This window comes from Rhinatrema bivittatum, chromosome 4 (genome assembly GCF_901001135.1).
Source record: "Rhinatrema bivittatum chromosome 4, aRhiBiv1.1, whole genome shotgun sequence".
NCBI classification, from domain to species: Eukaryota; Metazoa; Chordata; class Amphibia; order Gymnophiona; family Rhinatrematidae; genus Rhinatrema; species Rhinatrema bivittatum.
Window position 1 is genome coordinate 143,416,741 of NC_042618.1, and position 12,644 is coordinate 143,429,384.

The 12,644-nt window shown below is 41.0% G+C and overlaps 1 protein-coding gene across 9 annotated transcripts in view; it reads left to right on the plus strand.

Moving 5' to 3' along the window:
* The window catches only part of AKAP6 (A-kinase anchoring protein 6), a 1,180,609-nt gene that overhangs the window by 763,694 nt on the left and 404,271 nt on the right, over nucleotides 1-12,644 (plus strand). The window lies entirely within an intron of this gene.

Below are 12,644 nucleotides of genomic sequence, written 5' to 3' on the forward strand. Positions count from 1 at the left end.
CAAAGATTTACCTTCAAGAATAATAGCAATAAATAGAAGTACATTAATGAAGAAAGGGATGAGTGGAAGGCGACAAAGAGTAGTGGTAAATGGAGTTCACTCTGAAGAGAGGAGCATAACTAATGGTGTGCCACAAGGATTGGTTCTGTTCAACATTTTCATAAACAAAATTGGGAAAAGATTGTCTTTTTTTGTGGATAATACCAAAATCTGCAACAGGGTAGACATGGAAGAAGATGTGGAAAACCTGAGGAGGGATCTAGCAAAGCTTGCGGAAAATATCTAGAATTTGTCAATTAAGATTACATGCTAAAAAATGCAGGGTCATGCATTTAGGCTGCAAAAATCAAAGCGTGTGGTACAGTATAAGAGGTGATACATGAAATGAGCGTAATCTGGAAGTGATCATTTCTTAAGATGGCCCAACAGATGGAGAAGGCAATGGCAAAAGTCAGAAAAATGTTTGGGTGCATTGACAGGTAAAATGATTAGCAGAAAAAAGGAAGCGACATAGTACCTGTATAAGTAACCTGTGAGATCTTATTTGGAATACTATGTACAATTCTGGAGATCATGCCATCTAAAGCAGTGCCTCCATAACATGCAAATTTTCTCTCATGCATATTCATTGTGGATATCCTGAAAACCTGACTGGCTGGTGGGCCCCCAGGACAGGGTTGGGGACCACTGATCTAAAGGATATAAACCAGGTGGAGTCAGTCTAAAGGGTGGCAGCTAAAATGTTCAATGATCTTCACTATTAAGCATAAAGGGACAGATTTAAATATCTTAACATGTATACCCTAGAGAAAAGACAGCACAAGGGAGATTTGATAAAGACATTTAAATACCTCCAAATAATAAATGCACAAGAGGTGGGCCTTTTTCAATGGGAAAGTGGCTCTGGAACAAGAGGTCATGGAATGAGGTAAAACAGGGAAGATTCAGAAGTAATCTAAGGAAATTTACATAGAGGGTTGTGGATGCATGCAATAGTCTCCCAGTGGAGGTAGTGGAGACAAGGACAATTTCTAAATTCAAAAAAGCAAGGGACAAGCACAAAGGGGGTCTCTGATAGAGTGATAGGGATTGTAGAGCTGAGCAGTTGGTATGGCTGGGCAGACTAGTTTGGTATATGGTCTTTTTCTGCTGTCATACTTCTCTATTTTTAAAGAAGTAGATATGAAAAGGTGGTGTTTTGAGATAAAGGTTTTATGATTTGAATATTTGGCTCAATCATGTCAGTTCTTCAGAAATTCCTGAAAAGAAATTTGCTAAGACTTTGGGTTTCTGCTGCCTGGATGGAGGATATTTCTCATTTCAGTTTATATCAGTTATAAATAGGAATCTTCATTTTCAGTTTTTATTTGATTTTTCCCAGTAATTTATCAGTGTTTATCATAACGAACAAAAATGGGAGAAAAATTAGTGGGAAAAACGATTCATTTTTTTTCCACTGAATTTCTCTCATTATTCTTCGTTATAATAAACACTGATAAATTCCTCAGAGAAATAACATTGAAACTGAAAATGAAGATCTGTAGTTATAAATTAAACAGGTAATTTCAAATCAATTCACTTGCTTATGATTTCAAGAGATGACTTTTGATTCCATCTATTGATTGCAATTCCTTTAGATGATAAATATACATACAGTAGAGCTGAACCGAATTTCCTGATCTATATCCCTGAACATTTTCTGAAGTGTTCTCTCATTTCAGTGGACCACTTTTTATGCTGAATGATCTGACTTGTTATGGTGAATGACCTCTCCTGTTGTATTAAATAAGTCTTCCTGCTATGGTGTATGAATTTTCTTGTTATATTATGACTTGACTTTTTTTTCTGCAAGAAGAAATTCATGGGTTTACTCCACAAATTGCCAGCAGTACAGTGCATTACAACTTTTGAAGACCTGGGTCTCTAGTCTAACAAGGTGATAGTTTTGTCTCCAGGAGACAGGTAAAATGCTTGCTGTTGCAGGGGCAACACTTAACTGTTTCAGGAGTGACACAGAATGATTCAGTCTTGAAGGACGTTTTCCTACCAGCCTTTGACCAGCAAGAGAACTTGGTTGGTTTGCTTGATTAATTGTCTTAACCAAAAGAAAAATATAGGGGTAAAGTTAAAAAATATATATTTACAAGAAAATCACACTAGGCCAATGATTTTACTTAAGAGGCAGGAAACGTTAGAGCCCTACACCTGAATGTGTCACTAGGGATGATGTGGCTGCACCAGGGATTTGACACAATCATGAGCTCAAAGGAAAACTCCCTCTCCAGCCCTATTCTGCCCTGGTGACTCTAGTACATCTCATGGGCATTAGCAGCTGGGACATAAATGGACATAACAACCACCATATTCCATTGTCTGACATTCTCCTTGACATACAGTATAGTTACAGTCTGGTTTATTTTGTCAGTACTGCTGTCTGAATTAAGAAATCTGTTTCTGAAGAAGAGGAACTATTTTTAAAATCTGTCATAGAAGCCAGTCTATCTAAGTGTCTGAGCAACATACTGCCTGTGTATGTGTGCGTGTGATTGTTGGTAGGGGGTAGTGAAGGCAATAGTTGGGGAGGGATAATGGGGGTCTTTCAGCAGAAAGATCAACCAGCAGTAAATCTTCCTCATTTAAGCAATTTTTATTGGAGTAATTCTGACAGTTGTCATCCTTGAATTGCTGTGAGCATATGGCATGTTTCAAAGAGCAGATTGTGAATCATAAAAAATAAAATTAATAACTAACCACAGAATCAGCAACAGTATAATGACAAGAAACAACTACCCTCCAGCTTTTTTATTTTTTTATTTTATTATTTCTTATAGAATAAATGATATACTCAAGGTTGAATAGAAGTCATTTTCCATTGCACATAATGTTTGGGAATTTCTTAAATATAATAATTTTATATTTAACAATTCTTTTTATATGACATGTGTGTGCATAAATTTGACAATGCAGTTGGTATCTTTATATGTGACATGCTACACCTTATAAATGCATATATGTTTGCAACAATGGTTGAGCATTTGCATTGATCAAAATAAGCATGGGTAAGCATAATTTACTGGTGTCTTTTCCATATCAGGGTGACCTTTAGGCTATAAGAGCGGTATGTTCACTATGAATTTTTTTTTCTTTCAGTTTCAAATTACTACATTACAAGATAAAAACTTGTTACAAGAGAAAAGCATAGCTCAACATGAAATATATTTCAACAAGAAATATACAATAGAGAAAAATGTCCATTATACTACTATAGACTAGACCACAATAAAAGGGGGAAGAAAAATCCATCAGAAGAAGGTAACATAGCAGCTTGACACCATTCAGCCAAACTCCATTGGCTAAATTTCACTAGGCAATCCTTTTTTCCCATCCAAGCAATCTTTTAATTGCTCCATTTCAAGGAAAGAATATTCCAAATTTTCAAATTTCACAAGACACTTACATGGATGCCTAAGGAAAACAGTTTGTACCTATAGCTAAGGTATCTTGTTGCATAGATAAAAGGAGCTTCGGCCTAGAAAAATCAGGAAAGGGTCAGACTTTTTGTCCCATATATAACTCTTTAACTCTGTGAAAGTATGAGCATAATACAAGGTTAACAAACTGCCCAAACTCAAAAGACACAAACAAGGTAGCCGTTTGAGTAATATTTTGCATTGACTGCTCAGATGCAATATTAGATCCACCAGGTTCCAGTAATTCACAGTGAATTATGATATCACAGATCTGCTATAGTATACGTGTTAAACTGTAACAGTGAAAGGAAAACACTGTGGCCACTAAATCTAATTTTAACATCAAGGCTAATTTAACCATTTTGGTGACAATTTCCAAAAGCCCCAGGAACTTTAACATGCAAACTTTGCACCAGTTCTCAAAGGGAACGTACAATATACTTTCCCTTTGAAAATTGCTTATGGAATAATCCATAAGCAATTTTCAAAGGATATAAACCACTATAAACCCACAGAAATTTGCACCTGCTTTGTCTGTGGGTACTTCTCCCTTCAAAACAATGTGCATAGTTTTAAAAATGCAAAACTGTGTGTGTTGTTGAACTCCATGTTTTTTGGACATTCAAGTATCTAAGTTTTCCTCTATTGAAATATTTAATGCTTTAAAAAAAGTTTTTTCAAAAACTGTGATGAGGTATCAATTACACCATCTAAGCCGCAAATGATTGAATAGACCGGGCGGTCTCTGACTTAATTGCAGAAACAAGCCGAGAGGCTTGCTGATGCGGCATTAACATTAACAAGGATTTCTAAAGAAAATTAAAAATTACAAAATTACAAACTTTAACAAGTGTGATATAACTATTTTTTGGCACCCATGAACTGAAGTTTATTCTGCATTTCCCTTTTTTTACGTCTGTTACAAAATGGACCATCCAGGAACTGACATCATGAACTAAAAATAGAACATACATAACATTTATTTGCAAGGGAAAAATAACTAAACTTTCATCATCTTCCTGTAGTGCTGAGGGTATGAATATGGGGTAGGTCTATGTTTTCCATCATGAGCCTGCTGGAACTGATGGGATTAGAACGCTTCTTCCTCCTCCTGCTAGGTCGATATTCAAAGGCATTTATCTGGTTAATTTGTGAGTTATCTGGATAAATACCAATGTTTAAATATTGCTGCACTTACCTGGAAACATTTTATCCAAATAAGTTATCTGGATAAAATTTATCTGGATAAGTAGGAGGCATTTTGAGATCATTGAAGTCGAGTTAGCTGAATATGTTATCAGGCTAACTTCGATAGTCTCAGTTAGCCGAATATCTTATTCGGCTAACTGTAGACTTGGCCAAGAGCAGGGTCAACTAAGAACCTTTTCACAGATAACTTTCATCTTAACCGCCTATATTTAAAAGAATATAGCTGCTTAAGTAGTCAAAGTAAGCTAAAAGAAAAAAAAAAAAACTAGCGGGCCTATCAGCCCAATTCCCCATCACAGCAAAACAAATGAGGCCCTTTCTGGCTGAACCCCACCTCTTCCCAAGCTCCTTAAAATATAGCACAAAAGTTGCAGGCTTATAGGCCTGAAAAGCCTCTTCCTCATCCCTCCCCCCCCCCTCAAAAATCACAAAATTGAAATGTATATCGCTGCCAGAAGTACATCCTCTTTCCTCCCCTTACCGAGAATCATCAAACCCCTTACTGCAGCCAGGAGCTGGGAACATGCATCCAGCTTCTGAAGCATTTCATATTGCTTTCAGACTATTGCTTTGACAATACTCTGCTTGTTTCCAGCTCCCAGTTGTGGTAAGGGGTTTGAGAGATGCTAGATAAGGAGGGAAGGTTTGGGGTGGGTTTACAGGGGTAGAGAAGGGAGCGTGGCTTCTGGTAATGACATATGTTACATTTAAAATTTGCAATTTCGGGGAGGGGGAGGACTTGGGGAGTGCAGGGGCCTCATTTGTTTCACTGGGAAGGAGGGGGGGATTCAGGTCAGTAGGGTAACTAGCTGCTTTTTTTTTTTAAACTTACTATTGCTGCTTGACCCACTTTATTCTTTTGAATACATCTGTTTAAGGCTAAAGTTATCTGGGCACATGTACCCATATAACTTTGAAACCTTACCTGTAATGTTCATTTCAAAGTTATCCGAGTAGGTATACCTAGATATCTTTATTCAGGATATTCAGTAGGATGTTTATTCCGCTGAATATCCTGGCTAACGTTAGCCATATAAGTGATCTATTGCATGGCTTTTTTGAATATTGACTTCAAGATGTGGTTATTCTTATTTAGCAAAGTCAACAAGAATACTTTTGGCCATTAATTTTTCTGAGTCCTGATCTTGAGCCCTTAAAGGTACACTTTCAAAGGAGTTACTCTCGCATAAATGTAACCTAATATCGTAGCAATTTTCAAAAGCCATTTATGAGCGTAAAGTGAACTTACGCAAGTAAATCCTATTGGCAATTCAATGGCATATATTGTAGCAATTTTCAAAAGCCCACTTACTTGGATACAGTGCATTTACACGTATAAAACCCATTTTTAAGCGATTAAATGCTTTTGAAAATCAGGCCCTTACTACTACTACTACTACTACTACTATTACTACTACTACTACTACTACTACAATTCATCATTTCTAAAGCACCATTAGACATACACAGCACTGTACAGATACAAATAAGAGACAGTTGCTGTTCCATGGAGTGTATAGTCTAGTCAAGACAAACATGACAACAATAGTCTATTGGAAGTGCACTTTTGCATATAAGTGGTTAGGATTTAAAAGCAGCATAAAAAAGGTGAGCTTTTAAGATAAGATTTTAAAATGGCCAGAGAGAGAGAACATGATAAACCAACTTAGGAAATTTATTATAGGCGCCTAGTGCAGCAAGCATGGAATTGGGAGTTGGTGGTGGATAAAGGCAGAGATTAGAGGGACTTGACTGATAAATGGAGTTCATGAGGAAGGGTGTAGGGAGTAAGAAGAGAAAACATGAGAAACTGCTGAGTGAATGAATTTGTCAGTAAATAAGAAAGGCTGTAAGTGGACTGTATGTGAAAGCGGATGGTAAGCCAGTGTAGTGACATGGATATAATGATATTGAAGGAAGATGCTGCTGAATTTTGAATAGATTGCAGTGGAGAAAAACAGATCAGTGGGGGGGGGGGGGGGGCTTTCAAAAAGCAAGTTGCAATAGTTTAAATTGGAGGCGATAAGAATCGTTGAGCATTTTGGTAGCATGCTCAGGATAGAAGGGATGGATTTTAGCCTTGTTGTAGAGGAAGAAACACACTTTAGGATAGTTTTGGGTTTATGTAGAGAAGGAGAAAGAGATATCAAAGATGAACTCTAGTTATGAGCTTCTGGAACCAGGAGGATTAGAGTGCCATCCACCGAGACAGAAAAGAGGGAGGAAGGGACGTGGGTTGTGAATTGGGGTGGGAAGATAAGAAGTTCCTGTTTGGCCATGCTAAGTGTAATGTGGTAGTAGGACATTCGGTGGTGATGTCAGACAAGCAGGCTGAGATTTGGGACTGAATTCTTGGTGAAAGTTTGGGTATAGAGGTAGATCTGGGGAGTTCTCGGCATAAAAATGGTACTGAAAGATGTGGAATGAGATCAGAGCACTAATGAAGAAGTATAGATAGAAAAAAGAAGGCAGCTGAGGACAGAGCCTTGAGCCACACCACTGATAGCGGAATAGTAGTGAAGGAAGAACCACCCGAGGATACAGTAAAAGTACAAAAGGAGAAGTAAGAAGAAAACTAAGAGTAGCATCCAGAAATCTAATGGAATACAGTGTGTCAAGGAGTAGACAGTGGTCAACAGTGTCAAATTCAGTGGATAAATCAAGGAGGAACTAAAGACTGGCAAGGATAGTTTCTGAGAATTGTAGAGGGTGAAAGCCAAACTGGAGCAGATCTAGAATGGCTTGAAATGAAAGGAATTTAACACAATGGAGGTAAATGGCAGGTTCAAGTGGTTTGGATATGAGAGGAAGATGTGACAATAGTTAGCAGGGAAGGTAGTGAAAGTTTTTTGAGGAGCTGTGTGATCACAGCATATTTGAAGGAAGAGGATAGACAAAGTGTAAGTGATCAATTGAAGATATGCTACATGGAGGGAATGATTGCAGATGATATTGAACTGAGTAGCTGGGTAGGAATGGGGTTAAAAGAACAAGCAGTGAATTTGGAGAAGGAGATTGGATGGACTGTTTCCTCCTCATTGATTTCAGTGTAGCCCCCATCTCGGTCAATTTTTGACCATGAGGACACAAGGGGAGGGACATGGACCATGCAAGAGTTCATGACTTCCTGGGGTACTCTCACTGGAGGGAAAATACTATCTTTTAAAGGCCCTGAAGGTTTTGTTCTCTCTCTGGTGCTCCTTTGTACACCACTTCGACTCCAGTTCTGTTGTTCAAAATAAAAATCTTTACTAAAACTGGAGAGGGTATAACAACATTCAAATTCTGGAGACACCAGTGGCAATATTCCAGTACTGTTACACAAATCCAAAAATAGTACGGAATCTAAACACAATCAATTTTCATTCACTTCACAATTCTCCCATAAAGGTAAGCTCTAAGGGGAAGGAACCCTTCCTGCCTGCCCCCCCCCCCCCCCCCCCCCCGGTACTCTTTGAGTCTGTAGATTCTCTTTTCTGTTTCTTCTCTCACTTCTTTCTCTTAGCTGGACCTCTGGCTGATTTGTAGGGTCAATCAGCAACTCTTAGATTTTCCCAGTGCAAGCTGTTTCATCCTTAAAATTCCCCAGTGCATTCATCCATCAGATTCTGAAGAATTCCTCTCTTCCTTCCTGGAGGCTGAGCTGCAGAGAAACTGAAATATAGTGAGTAGGCAGGGTAAGCAGAGTTCATGTACCGAACCTGATGGTAAGACTCACACAATGTATCATAGAAGCCCAGGAGCTGGAATGTATAGGCCCTCGAGGAGCGAGTACCTGGTTCCAGGGAAAGCTCTGAGAGAGGAATGGTAACTCACAGATGTAGAGGCAGTACTGACTTCCAGGCAGAAGTGAATTCGAAGAAGCACAGGAACAAGGGCCCTCGAGGAGCGAGTACCGGTTCCAGACTGCAATCTACAAAGTAAGAGAGAGAGCGAGGCCCCCGAGGAGAGGGTACCCCTGGTTAGTCCGAGGAGGCAGAGTAGCTTGGAAAGTCGAAGCGAGTCCAATGACAATCCTTGCTAACTCAATGTGTTAGCAAATTCTAAGACCTTAAATATCCGTCGCGGGTGACACCATCTTTGGGGACACCCCCGAGATTCGCGCTATCACCGATACTTCAGTCGGGGCCACTCCGCACGCCTGCCCCTAGGCCTCCAGGAAACATGGCGGTTAGCAGCGTGGAGCCGGTCCAGGGATGCCGGAGGACTACGGCAGGAAGACGCCACAGCAGCCAATCTTCCCATGGCCGAAGAGGGAGGTGCCAAAGAGGTGAGGAGGGCGGAGAGAGGGTGTCGGGAACCGACGGACACAACACTCCCCTATCATTCAACCTTCTTATCTGACCAATATTTACCCCTTTTGTGCACCACCCCTTTTCTTCACCTCATCCCCTTGCAGCATTTACCTCCTTCCCCCCCCCCCCCCCCCCCCATTACCTGTAGCTCCTTGATTGTACTGTAGGATGCCTCCTTCCTCCTCCTCACTCTCTCATCAGCTGAGTTGGAGACTGTGGCTGTGTCTGATCCAGCCCTTCCCCTCTTATTGAAACAAGAGGACAGGGTAGGAGGCATTGAGTGGACACAGCAGAACAGAAAACATTTGCTCTGCACCCCTGCCTAGCCCCTTCCCTCCTGTTTCTCTTCACATGCTGCCCGTAGTATCAGCTCCAGTTTTACCCTTGCTGTCCTCTGGAGACAGGAGGGGGAGGGGATCAGTAAAAGCAGAGAAAAAAATAATTGCTTTGCTCCCATTTACAGCCCCTCCCTGCAGGCTGCCTGGAGGGGAGGGGCTGAAACAGTAAACAGAATAGCTGTGTGAGATTCGGGTCACTGGCCAATAGATTTTGAAGCACAAGCTCTGTGTACTCATGGCTAGTTACACCTCTGGTGAGCACACTAATTGTTTTGCATGGCTCATTAATCGACTTTTTATTGTCTAGTCCAGCGATTCTCAACTGGTGTGTCACATGCTACCCGCATCCAGCAGGGCCGAAGACCAGAAGACTAGAGCTATTGGCCGCCAACAGAGACCAGGCCAGCAGGGGCGAAGACTGGAGCTGCTGGCCGCCAGTGGAGCCAAAGACCCAAAGAACAGCGCAGCTGGCCACTGCTGGAGATCAAGCTGGCAGGGCTGAAGACCCGAAGATCGGTGCTGCTGGCTGCCACCAGAGACTAGGCCAGCAGGGCCAAAAATCCAAATATCAGAGCTGCTGGCTGTCGCCAGAGACCAGACCAGCAGGGCCGAAGATCAGTGCAGCTGGCTGCCGCCGGACACCAGGCAGGTGGGGTTGAAGAAACGAAGAACGGCACTGCTGGCTGCCACCAAAGACCAGGCCAGCGGGACCAAAGACCTGAAGATCAGCGCTGCTGGCCGCCACCGGAGGCCATGCTGGTGGGGCCGAAGACCAAGCCACTGGCCGCTGCTGCCTGAGACAAGGCTGGCGAGGCTGAAGACAAGCTGTTCAGCTGGGGGCTGGTGTGTGTATTTGAGATCAAAAGGGTGCTTTTGTGTGTGTGTGGTGTGTATGTGAGACAGGGAGGGTGCTTGTGTGTGTGTGGTAGGTATGTGAGACAGGGAGGGTGCTTCTTTGGTGTGTGGTATATATGTGAGACAGGGAGGGTGCTTCGAGGTGAATTGGTGTTTAAGGCCTGGTTTAATATTTGTAGTGTTGCCTTTTTATAGGTAGGGTTGCTCCATTTGAGTGCATGCCATAATGCAGGTGTAACTTTACGTGGATTAGTTTGTGTGCATTATTGCAGATCCTGGGACTTTGTTAGGTGCTATATTTCTGTTTCCATTTCTCCAGTTTTGTACTGCATGCAGAGTGGCCTTTATGGGATTCCATTCCAGTGTCTGTCTCCATATTTGTAATTTGTGGTCTTTCTGTACTTGGTGAAGGTTCATCTTGTGTGTATGACAGAAAAGAGGTATTTAGCATGTAGGCTAGTAAATTACCTCACCTTATTTGTTGTGTTTTCTCAATAGGACATGCATTGGTGGTGAACTGCTGACTTTTTATAAGTAGGGCTATTGCGCCTGGTACTAGAGGGAGTTTGCTGTTATTGAGATAACACCAGAATATCTTTTTTGTATGGTCTGTTGTACGGGGAATGTTCTAGTTTTGCTTTATACCCGTTACTGAGGGTTGGGGGTGAGGGTGAGGGTGAGGTTAGCCTTGTGACAGTCATGCATATGGGAACTATCTATCAGGTGTATCCCGACAGAAAAAAGGTTAAGAACCACTGGTCTAGTCCCTCAAGGTATGTGACTGGATTGGATAGTGTATGAGCTTAATAATCAAGCAACAACAATAACTGTGCTACCAAATTGCCTGGGATAGAAATTAACACAATGTGTGTGCTTGTCAGGAAAACAATGTTAAACTAAGAACCTTAATTATGAAGTTCTAACATACATTTTCCTGAAAATTAATTACAAAACATAATTTGTATTCTAGATTAAAACCTCATTTGAATTGAGAAAGATGTGATTTATGAAAACATTTGTAGATGAACATAATCAAAATAATCCTCTTTGAGAATGGTATGTTTTTAGCAATGTCTTATTTTTAAAGTGAGTAAGATGCCATTACACATCTGAGTTTTACCTTTAAATTATTATGGTATCTGCAAAGAGATTAAACCTAATCTAAGACCAAGTTTATACCCTCACACTAAAGCCTATTGCCTATTTACACCCTCACACTAGTCCTCAAATTAAAACCTATTGCATTGTTCACTGCTCAAAGGATTAATTGTATTAAGGGGCTCATACACGGCCATAAATGCATATATTCTCTGTTCCTTTCTTTTGGATTTAATTCAATAAGGAAAAATGCTACCCTGTTATAGTGACCTGATCTCTGTTATATAGAGGGAAATAATGAAAGCCCTTTCTGCAGCTAAAGCAGTGTTTTAATTACAGAAACAGGCTTTATGCCTATTGCCCACCTTCTACGCAATAAAAGTACCTGCAGATGTCAGCAATGCAGGTATTTTTACTTGTGTAAAAGACATTTCCAGGGCGAGATTAGGCACTTGTGTGGGTAATTTTAAAAAATGTAAATTACGTATGTATTTTTGCCTTTAAAAAATGCCCAAACAAAAAACAGACATACATTTATGGGGCAATAATCATAGCAAAACTACTTGTGTAGTTTTGTTTTGATTTTTTCTTTTTTGCAAACCCTGTGGCTAAAAACTACCTGAGAGATTTGTCTAGACCAAAATTACAGGCCGATACAGTACAGTGCGCTCTAGTGGAGCGCACTGTTAACCCGCACTGTTAACCCACGTTTTCGACGCGCTAGCTTTACCCCTTATTCAGTAAGGGGTAATAGCGCGTCAAAAACGCGCGTCCAACCCCCCCGAAACTAATAGCACCCGCAACATGCAAATGCATGTTGATGACCCTATTAGTTATTCCTGCGTGATACAGTAAGTAAAATGTGCAGCCAAGCTGCACATTTTACTTTAAGAAATTAGCGCCTACCCAAAGGTAGGCGTTAATTTCTGCCGGCACCGGGGAAGTGCACAGAAAAGCAGTAAAAACTGCTTTTCTGTGCACCCTCCGACTTTATATCATGGCGATATTAAGTCGGAGGTCCCAAAAGTTAAAAAAAAGTTAAAAATAAAAATAAAAATAAATTTAAATCAGCCCATAGCTCTCGGGTTGAAAACCGGACGCTCAATTTTGCCGGTGTCCGGTTTCCAAACCTGTGGCTGTCAGCGGGCTCGAGAACAGACACCGGCAAAATTGAGCGTCGGCTGTCAAACTTGCTGACAGCCGCCACTCCTGTCAAAAAAGAGGTGCTAGGGACGCACTACTGTCCCTAGCGCCTCTTTTTACCACGGGCCCTAATTTAAATATTTTGTTTTACTGTATTGCGCGCCAGGACAGCGGGCGCTCGCCTGCTCTCCCGCGAACTTTACTGTATCGGCCTGTTAGTTTGATATCTACTGCAT